Source organism: Ursus maritimus, unplaced genomic scaffold (genome assembly GCF_017311325.1).
Source record: "Ursus maritimus isolate PB19 unplaced genomic scaffold, ASM1731132v1 scaffold_13, whole genome shotgun sequence".
Taxonomy (NCBI): domain Eukaryota; kingdom Metazoa; phylum Chordata; class Mammalia; order Carnivora; family Ursidae; genus Ursus; species Ursus maritimus.
This window is the reverse complement of record NW_024423675.1, coordinates 11,969,268-11,979,587: the sequence shown is the minus strand read 5'-3', so window position 1 is coordinate 11,979,587 and position 10,320 is coordinate 11,969,268.

Here is a 10,320-nt window from a genome sequence, read left to right as displayed (position 1 = left end):
AAAACTGTGTGACGTCTGATGTCAGAAGAAACGCCAATGGATGCCGAGCAAGCCGTAGCACTGAGAAGAACGCAGGGGATCTTTGCGTGTCTGGCCGAGACCTTCCCCTGCCGTCTAAGAGGGACGTCCCAACCCCGGGGCTAACTGGGGCGGCACCACACCCAGCGCGGGGAAGCCCCCTGCTGTGACCAAAGAGGCTCCATCGGACCTCCGGCCTCAAAGCGAGGCCTCGCCTCTGCTCCTACGCCCCACGCGCGGGGTGGAGAAGCGCCCAGGCCTCCTCCGGGGCTTAGAATGGACGGGGCCGGGGATCTCTCTCCCCTCCTTCTGGGGTTCGACCCCTCAGGCGGTCAGGCTGTTTTCCTAAGGAGGCGGAGAGGAAACGCTCGCCCCAGATCTCCGCGCAAGACCTTTGCCTCTTCCCTGTGGACATTTCGGGCCGCTGCAGTATCTTCCTAGTGGTCGGCTTGCGTCTCAGTGACCTTGGGACTACGCACTCATAGATAGCCATGCGCGGCCACAGAAGCCCTCGCTGAAGTGAATGCACCCACGCGCCTGGGGCGGGGGTGGTGGTGGTGGTGGTCCCCGAAGCGGCTGGCAGGAGGCAAGAGCCGCTGGGCGGCTCCTCTGTGGACCCTGTCGACCCTCTGCCTGGCACTACTACCCGGGGTGCCGAAATCAGAGCGAGGCAGGTGCCCTCACGACTGTACCAGGCTGGCGTCAAATTCCCAAGGAAGGAAGCGTTTTAGTGATAAAGACATAAATGATAATAAAAGAGAAGCAGGAACTCAATTGTTAAAGTTTGAGTAACAGACCTCTCAGGGTGAGCACCCTATATTAATTCATGCATCATTCATGCTTTCCAAGAACACGTAATGGGCGCTTATTATGGAGAAGCTGTGCTCATGCTCGACAAGCATCATTCTAGGCCCTTCCAGGCCCTTCACATATGATCTGCCCCCACGTTTTCAGGAGCACTGCAAGGTAACTGTAGACAGTTTTCAAAAGGTCTCCGGAGCTTGGTGACCCTTGCAAAGAAAGACAGGATCACGTGCAGGAGAAGATTGTCCAGTTCACTTTCGCGGTCCCAGGCTCACGTTTGGAATCAGACCCAGGTTTTGATGTTTGGGAGAAAATAGACCAAGGTCAAGGATTTAGCGCATGTCAGTCAGTTCCTGGAGCAAGACCAGGAAGACTCCAAAGACTATTTGTAGCATAATTATTTACTTCTTTTTTTAAAAAGGTTTGAATGTGTAAAATAGTCAAAGAGTTAAAACCACAGCTGAATAAACGGGCTGTCAATTTAAGTATTCAATCCTAAGGATAAATACAGAAAATCGATGACTGTGACTGTAAAAGGTAGTGATTGGTTTCCTGAATCCACGGTGGGCAATATAACTCTGTATATTACGAAACACAAACAAGAAAGCATGCTTATCAAGACGGAAGACTTTTTCATTAGGAAACTTTTGTAGGTGGAAATGTTGCAATTGTCAGTTGAAGTATTTGGTAAAGTCTAACATTATCCTCAAGTAAGACACAAGTGACAGGAGGGTACAGATGCAATAAACCTAGTAAGAAATTAATTTTTCCTTTGCTAATCCCACCCCCACCCCCCGAATTCGCCACGCAACAATGTTAACGTTGGCAGTGTTTGGAGATGTCAGGCAGAGTATATAACAGGGCTTCAGAACTCTTACGTAAAAGATAGTATGCTCCCTGGGCTTCCGAGGCCGGGCAGGTTGGCAAAAGCTGGCTCAGAGAGGAGGAGACTCACACACCCGCCGGCTAGCGGCGCCGGCTGCTGCTGCTTCCGCGGGCGGCACCCACGCCGCCGCCGCGTCCCCTCCTCGGGGTCTCTCGCAGCCATTCAGGGTGTAAGATACAAGAACTTGAAGTTTTCTTTGGAATTCTGTCCGTGAGACTGGCTCTTGGGCACGGCAGGTTTCTTTGGCTCCAGCTACAACCTGAGGCTTGGAGAGGAAGCACCACAGCCTCTGTTCGCCGCTCCCGACCGAAGTGAAAACACCTCCCGGAAGCCGCTCCAGCATCCTGCGCGGTACCGCGGAAAGCGGCCCCGGGCTGCGCAGTGCCCCAGCTGCCCTCCAGGCTGCGCTTCACGCACTTCCTCGGCCATCAAAAGCGAATCCGCACCTGATCCACAGAGCGAAGTAGGTGAGGTCGCGAGGAAGAACTTTGGGGGTTTTTGCTGTTTTTGTTTTTGTTTTTGTTGGGGGGATTTTTCCTTTGAGGCCCTGCTGCTGTTCTGGCCCGCAGCATGGAGGAGGCGGGGTAAGGGCATCGCTCCCTGGAGTCCTGCAGGACTGAGCGCAGCTGGGCCGAGGCAGTCGACAGGTGTGTGCCGCCGAACCCTGGAGCACCGGGAGGCGTCTGGAAGCGAGAGCGGAACGCCGCAGGCGAGTCGGTCGGGAGGAATCATCTGGCGTTTAAGCCTTCCCGGGTCTGTTACTGGCGCTGCAGATCGGTCCGCGCTGCGGGAGCCGGAGGAGCATGAACCGGCCCAACACAGACCCAGCAGACGCGCACGCCACCCAGCGCCGCTCCGCTCTAGGTTCAGCCGGGAGGGGAGTTCCCTCTGTTAGGCAGAGTACTTCGCGTCTGTTTTTGTTCCCTAGTGTCAGCCTCCAAAGAGAGCGCGGTGTAGCCGTAACGTCCCTATTCTCAGCTCTTAGAGCTATAACCGGCATACAGAAACGCTCAGTAAAATAATGGTTCATTCATTTAACAAGTGTTTGTTGAGTGCTCATTATGTGCCAGGCACCCATACTGACTTGAACCACGTAGACCAGGCACCTGGCCTCAGTACGCTTCTATTTACCGTTAGTTGAATGAATGAATGAAGAAAGAATTAGGTATCAAGAGCAGCTGTAGAAAAGATGGCACCTCTGGGCCACCTTTCCATAGGTCACCTCAAAAAGGAGACAGGAAAGGAACACAGGGTCAGGGAGATAAAACTAGAACCACCCCTCCCTCTTTCTTGTGTTTCCAGGGAGAAGGGAATAAGGTAAAGGATGACAGGAGGAATCTCCTACAGTGATCAGCTCTGCATTCTGTGGGCAAATTACCTACTTTCTTATGGTATTAAATGCTCTGGTCTGAATGTTTGTATCCTCCCAAAATTAATATGTTGAAACCTAACGTCCAGTGGGAAGGTATTAAGCGGTGAGGCCCTAAGGAGGTACTTAGGTCGGGAGAGGCCCCTTCATGAATGGAATTAGTGCTCTTATAAGAGACCCCAAAGGGATCCCCTCCCCTTGTGCCATGTGAGGACACAAGGCAAAGACAAGCTGCCTGCTGTGAACCAGGAAGTAGGGTCTCACCAGACAGCTCTCTGTGTCATGATCTTGGACTTCCCAGCCTCCATAGCTATGAGAAATAAATGTTTACTGCTGTTAAGCCGCCCCGTGTATGGTACTTTGTTATAACATTCTGAATGGACTAAAATGGTCAGTATATTATATATACTAGGGAGAGATCTGTCTTTAAGGTCTAAATGTAAATCTGTCATTCTACACTCATGACACTAAGACAAAGACAATAAATAAAGTGAAGAAAGGGAATGAAGAGAAAGGAGTTCAGCTCAAAGATGAAAAACAAAAAGAGTGGTGGGGATAACACTATGGCCCATGTTCCCTTCTTACAAAGAAACTGTAAGTTTAAGTCGTATGAGTTCTTCACTGTTTTAACATAGATTAAGGACTGATAATTAAAGAAATTAGAATCACAAAATAAGTACATCCTCACCCCAACCACCTCATCCTGAAGTGGAAGTCTTGTTAATACTACTTACTCCACTTTCTTTTAAGCTACTTTAGCCTCTGGCTTTGAAAAGATCTGCTGAGCCTGTGTTCTATGCCTACATCTTATTGTAAAGGTGACTAAGTAATGACACAGAGAGCTCAATCCTATTGAAAGAAAATTAATGTTACTCACAGTTCTTGGAAACAAGAGGCACAGCTCACCACACAAGGCCACAGGAGGAACACCAGGTTTTGGTCAGAAGGAGCAAGCAGTGTGTTTAGGCGAGAATCTTTATTTGGGTTCCTGTGGGAAAGATAAGACAGGGCAGGGTGAACAGTTTAAGATTGGCTAGTTTGAATAATTTCCTTGGATTTGAGGCTCTGTGGGTGGTTCCTAGTTGCCTGGCACTTGGTCCTGGATGATGGAGGCAAAGGACTATTGCCTCCTGGGGTCTAATTACCAGGTAAAGGAGGTCTGGCTCTGGATTGGTTAGTTTGCATAACAAAGACATGCCCTGAGCTGGATCCTTTGCAATCTCTGGGAATTGGCTGACCCTGGGAAGGGCAGTCTCTCCCTAGCCAGAGGATTTTTTTAAAGATGTCAAAACATGGTAATATAGAGAAAATAAGAAATATGATTCATACATCCTGGGGTAAGAAAAAGGGACAGAAATTTCTTGTGTTCTTTGAACACAATGCCCTGAGAGTCTAAACTCTGGGCATCATACTTTCTTCTCTTCAGCTCCAGAAAGTAACTTTGGAAAAGAAGTTGATTAGTTTGGATGGAGAGGTGATGGAATCAAGTGAAAAAGTCAGAAAAACAGGTTCAGAGAAGTAGGATCCAATGAAAGAATGAAGTCATCAGCCAGATTTGTGGTGGGATGTTGAGGTAGGTTTAGACCATAATCAAGTCTGTGTAGTAGGGTTGAGCTGGTTTTTCCAAAGGAGTGGTTCTCTATCTAATGGGCTTCTTTAAATTCAGAGTTTGGGACTTCAAAGCCTTTCAGTTATTCAACAAATTACATTTTCCAAAGAACTCTGTATATGGTCCCAACATTAGGAAGTAGGTCCAGCAGGTATTGTTATTCTGATTTTAAAACTGAGTCTTAGGGGCGCCTGGGTGGCTCAGTCATTAAGTGTCTGTCTTCTACTCAGGTCATGATCCCAGAGTCCTGGGATTGAGCCCTGCATCGGGCTCCCTGCTTGGTGGGAAACCTGCTTCTCCCTCTCCCACTCCCCCTGCTTGTGTTCCCTCTCTCACTGTCTCTCTCTGTCAAATAAATAAATAAAATCTTAAAAAAAAAGAAAACAAGAAAACTGAGTCTTAGATAAATTATTTGTCCAAGGCTTTGTGATTAGTTCATAGAAGAACCCTTGTTAGCATCTTAGCCTGATGCTTACTTAGCTCAGTGCTCTGCGTGCCATTCCTAAACCATATATTTATATTTCAACAAGCACATTTTTAAAAAATGTGAATCAATACATATTTATTGAGGGGTTGCTAGTTATTAAGTGTCTAGAGTAGTGTGAGAGCCTTTGGGAGTATGATATTTGCTGGTCCTGAATATATTCAGTGTTGACACATAGCTGATTTGTTCCTTCTTGGCAGTATCAGTATGACAGAGAAGTCATACACACTCCGGGCACACACACTGGTTTTCATCCTCACTCCACCATACTGTACATGTAGACCTGGCTCCTCACTTAACCTTTCAGCCCAAGTATTGTCATCTATAAAAAGAGCATAATATCTACTTAACAGGCTTGTTAATAGGACTAATAAAATATGTACATGTACATATGATAACGTTTCAGGTGGCTGAATTTGATTTCACATAAATAGAAGGTCAAGAATTGATCCCCCAGAAACTGAATAAGGATTTCTGTAATCAATAAGGTGAATTTTAAGATTTTTTTAAAAGATTTACTTATTTGACAGAGAGAGAAACAGTGAGAGAAGGAACACAAGCAGGGGGAGTGGGAGAGGGAGAAGCAGGCTTCCCGCAGAGCAGGGCGCCTTCACGCAGGGCTCGATCCCAGGATCCTGGGATCATGACCTGAGCGGAAGGCAGACGCTTAATGACTGAGCCACCCAGGTGTCCCGGATAAGGCAAATTTAAAAAAGAACTCATAATAAAAGTGTTTCTAATCATTATTATGTTTATCATTTGTAAGGAGAGAGAGCATCAGAGCAATAACTCACCAAAGTCAAGTGTTTTCTCTTACAGTTTGAACCATGGCTTTCAAATTAAACTTTTGAGTTAGCTTATCCAAGGCAATTCCCTTACTGACCATGGGTACCTGATTCTCTTGCCTCCACTATTGCCACTGATCACCTCTAGCTAAATAAATAGTCCCATAAACCATTTGAAGCCTTTCATTACATGCTATATTCCTCGATATCCTTCCTCCTATCACATCGGAAAGAGAGAAAAGAAGAAAAGAAAAATACGATAATGTTTCTCAACCTTGGCACTCTTGGGGCTGGATAATTCACTGATGTGGAGGGATGTCCTGTGCACTGATGAATGTTTAGCAACATCCCCGGCCTCCACCCAAGAAATGCCCAGAGTGCCCACCCCACAGTTGTGACAAGCAAAAATGTCTTCAGTCCTCTTCAATCCCGTTCCATGATGGTCAAAATAATCCCCAGTTAAGAACCACTGACACACAGATACGATAATCAGCAGCAACAAAGGGACTGATTTTTTCCCTCCAAATGCTACAGTTTAAGACCAGTAAACACCTTGCCCAGAAGCTCTCGGTGGATATTTCCTCTAATGCATTGGCCATGCCCATGCCTCCACCAAGCACATGCAAGGCAAACAGGAACCAGCACTGCTCTTAGATTCAATCAGGTGAGATACTGCTCTAGCCCATGCCTCAGGGCCCTGTAATTTAGAGTAAATATATAATTTTTACAATAAAGTTTTTAGAATTATTTACAGAAAAATTGCAAAGATAGTACAGAAAGTTTCTGTATATCCTTTACCCAGTTCTCTCTCCCTGATTTTAGCATCTCATATAACCATGATACATTTGTCAAAATTGAGAGGTTAATATTGGTACATTACTATTAATATTGGTACATTACTATTAACTAAATTACACACTTTATTCAGATTTTTCTCACTAATGCTCTTTTTTCTGTTCCAGGATCCCACCCAGGGTACCACATTACATTTAGTTATTGAGTCTCCCTAGTTCGTTCTGGTCGGTGACAATTTATCAGTCTTTCCCTGTTTTCAAAGACCTTGGCAGCTTGAAGAATGCTAGTCAAGTATTCCATAGAAAGTCTCTCAATTTGGGTATGATGCTTTTTCTCATGACTAGTTATAGGGGCTATGGGCCTTTGGAAGGAGGACCACAGAGGTAAAGTGCTCTTCTCATAACATTATGTCAGAAATATATACTATCAACATGACATGTCACTGCTGTTGTTAATTTTTATCATTCAGTTAAAGTAGTGTTTGCCTGTTATCTCCATTGTAGAATTACTATTTTTCTCTTTCCATAATCCAGTCTTTGGAAGCAAGCCTCTAAATTGAGCTCATACTCAAGGGTAGAGGGATTAAGTTCCATCTTATGGTGGGCAGGTAATATTTACATATATTGTGTGGAATTTTCAGTAAAAAACTTTGATCTCTTTTTATCCATTTATTTATTCAATTATATATCAGTATGGATTCAAATACATGTATTTTGTTATGTACAATAATAGTACATTATTTTGTTGTTGTTGCGCACATTGTTTCAGCTTAGGCTATTGGGGTCTTTTTCAGGATGACTCCTGTGTTTTTCTGACATAGTCCCAATCTTTTGGTTTTGGAGCACTTCTTTCTTCCCTCATTGGTACTACGAATCAGGACCACCTTGTATTTTCTCTGATCAGTCTTAGAATTAGCCATTTCTCCAAGGATCCTAGGTTCCTTTTATTGGAGAGTGGTATTTATAAACCAAGATGTGGATGTGAGTGTGCTCATTACAATTGGGTATCAGTGCTTTCAACTCCTCTCAGCAGATGAAACTAAAAAATATATATGTTATATACATGCATATGAATACTGATGCATGTATACAAACTTATGCATACCTCTTCCATACCTATCTGTCGATATACATGAGCAGAGCGAATTCTGTAATTACTGATTCTAATCCATTAGCATAGAGTTCATTCTATCTTTCTTCCCTCGATGATTTGTAATTTCCTTCTCTGACAATGAAAACCTGGCTCGCATTATGTACTATCCATTTTTACTTATGTGTTCAACCTCAGCATGCACATAAAGCAAGTTCAGAATTATTAATCTAGTCCTGTGAGAAATCTACAAATCAGAGTACAATGTTTATGTACAGTTCTTTTTGTTTTTAGCCTTACAGATTACAGTGGAGTACATTTTTTAGTCAGAATGTTTATAGAGAAAGAGACCCCACAAAATTTTTTACCCAAAGCCTCACACCCTAGCAGTGGCCCTGTTCTCTTTCCCATCAATTCCATTATTATTTTAATGCCTTGATACATATTCTCCCACATTTTTCTTCTTGATCAAATATAAATAAGCACACAAGAATATAAATACTGTATAGGTATGTGTATTTGTTCTACAGAAGACATTTGGCCTGAGGTTAGAGTTTGAGAAATGAAATGTTTTAGAAGCAACCCAAGTAATTCTAAGGTACAGTCATGGTTAAGGTTCACCACTCTGGTCATTCTAATCAAGGCTACCTCTAGACAATACTTTGTTTGTGTGACCTTTATCTATGTAGACAAGCAAATAGAAGAAGTAAGTAGAAAATGAAGTAAAGTGAACTGAAGTGGAAAGTTTATGATGTAGACCAAAGCTGGAGCATACAGACTAAAGTTACAGTGAGCAGAGATGATGAAGCAGACACAGAGTGGGGAGACTGTATGGGTTAGTTGGGAACAAGAAAACAGAGAAAACACACACAGGGAAATAAGCCTCAATTCTGGACAGTTTTCTAGGTTTAATGCTAGTGTCAATCATGTTTCTTTATAGTGAACTGTGAATTTCTAGAAGTAACTTTCACAACCAAAAGAGTCTAATTAAAATATGTAGATTTAAAGTAAAAGTGAAGGAAAAGAAGGAAGGGAATTGGCCAGTGTTGCAGGGATAAACAATGTAATGGAAGAAGAGAGCACTTAGTTCATAGCCAGATGGTAAGATCCATTCTGAGTTTGGATTTGAAGAGAAAAGTATATTAAAGTCATATTTCAATCATTTGGGAAGACCACTGAGACAGATGGACTTCCTCAGGGTTTGGAGATCTGACTTTCATTCTTGCAGACCCAGAAACCTGAGCTGCCAGCTTACCATATCTAGATCATCTCCTAAGTGTGGACACACAATAATCAATCCCAGAGAAATTCATATATTAAAAACCCAATATAAATTTATTGGTTTATATGGACAATAATAATTGCCAAATTGATCAGGTATTTTTGTTTGCTGCTGAGAGCATTATATACATATTTTTAAAGATTTTATTTATTTGACAGAGAGAGACACAGCGAGAGAGGGAACACAAGCAGGCAGAGTGGGAGAGGGAGAAGCAGGCTTCCCGCAGAGTAGGGAGCCCGATGCGGGGCTCAATCCCAGGACCCTGGGATCATGACCTGAGCCGAAGGCAGACGCTTAACGACTGAGCCACCCAGGAGCCCCGAGAGCATTATATTTCTATAGGCAAATCCATGTGAAAAGCCAAATTACTATTGGAAGATTGCTTGGTAAGTATACAATTTAGATCAATAGGAGAGATAGTTGTAGTTAGTGCTAGCAAGTAACAACACACAGATGTATCCACTTCTATTCTAAGAACAGACCTGCTGAAGAACCTAGTTATTTAAGTGAGCCAGAGCCAATGAAGGTACTGCTGAAGTCGGAATAACACCCCCCCCATCCAAAGATGTCCAAATCTTATACCCAGAACCTGTGAATATGTTAGTTTAAATGGCAAAAGAGAATTAAGGTTGCAGATGGAATTAAGATTGCTAATTGGTTGAATTTAAAATAAAGAGATTATTCTAGATTATTCAGGTGGGTCCAATGTTATAAGCACAAGCTGTAAGTATGGAAGAGGCAGAGTCAATGTGAGAGTGATGGTTTGTGAGAGTTAATTGGCATTATTAGCTTTGAAAATGAAAGGGGCCATGAGCCAAGGAATGTGGGCAGCCTCTGGAAATTGGAAAAGGCAAGAAAAACAGATTCTCCTCCAGAGCTTTTTGAAAGGAACATAGCCCTGCTGACACCTTGATTTTAGCTCAGTGAGACACACCCATTTAGGACTTCTGAGCTCTAGAGTTGTAAGATTAAAAAATTGTGTTGTTCTAAGCCACTATTTCGATTTGTTATAGCAGGATTAGGAGACTCATACACTCTGCCAATTTGATCTTTCTGACTTCCATTTATATACTCCATAAATTTTCCTTTCTTACTTTCTTGTTTAAGCAAAATAACATAATTACTTTGTGTTAACTTTTAGTTGCAATCTCAATCCTGACAGGCTTCCCCAGGTGGATCACCTTGACTGGACTGAAGGT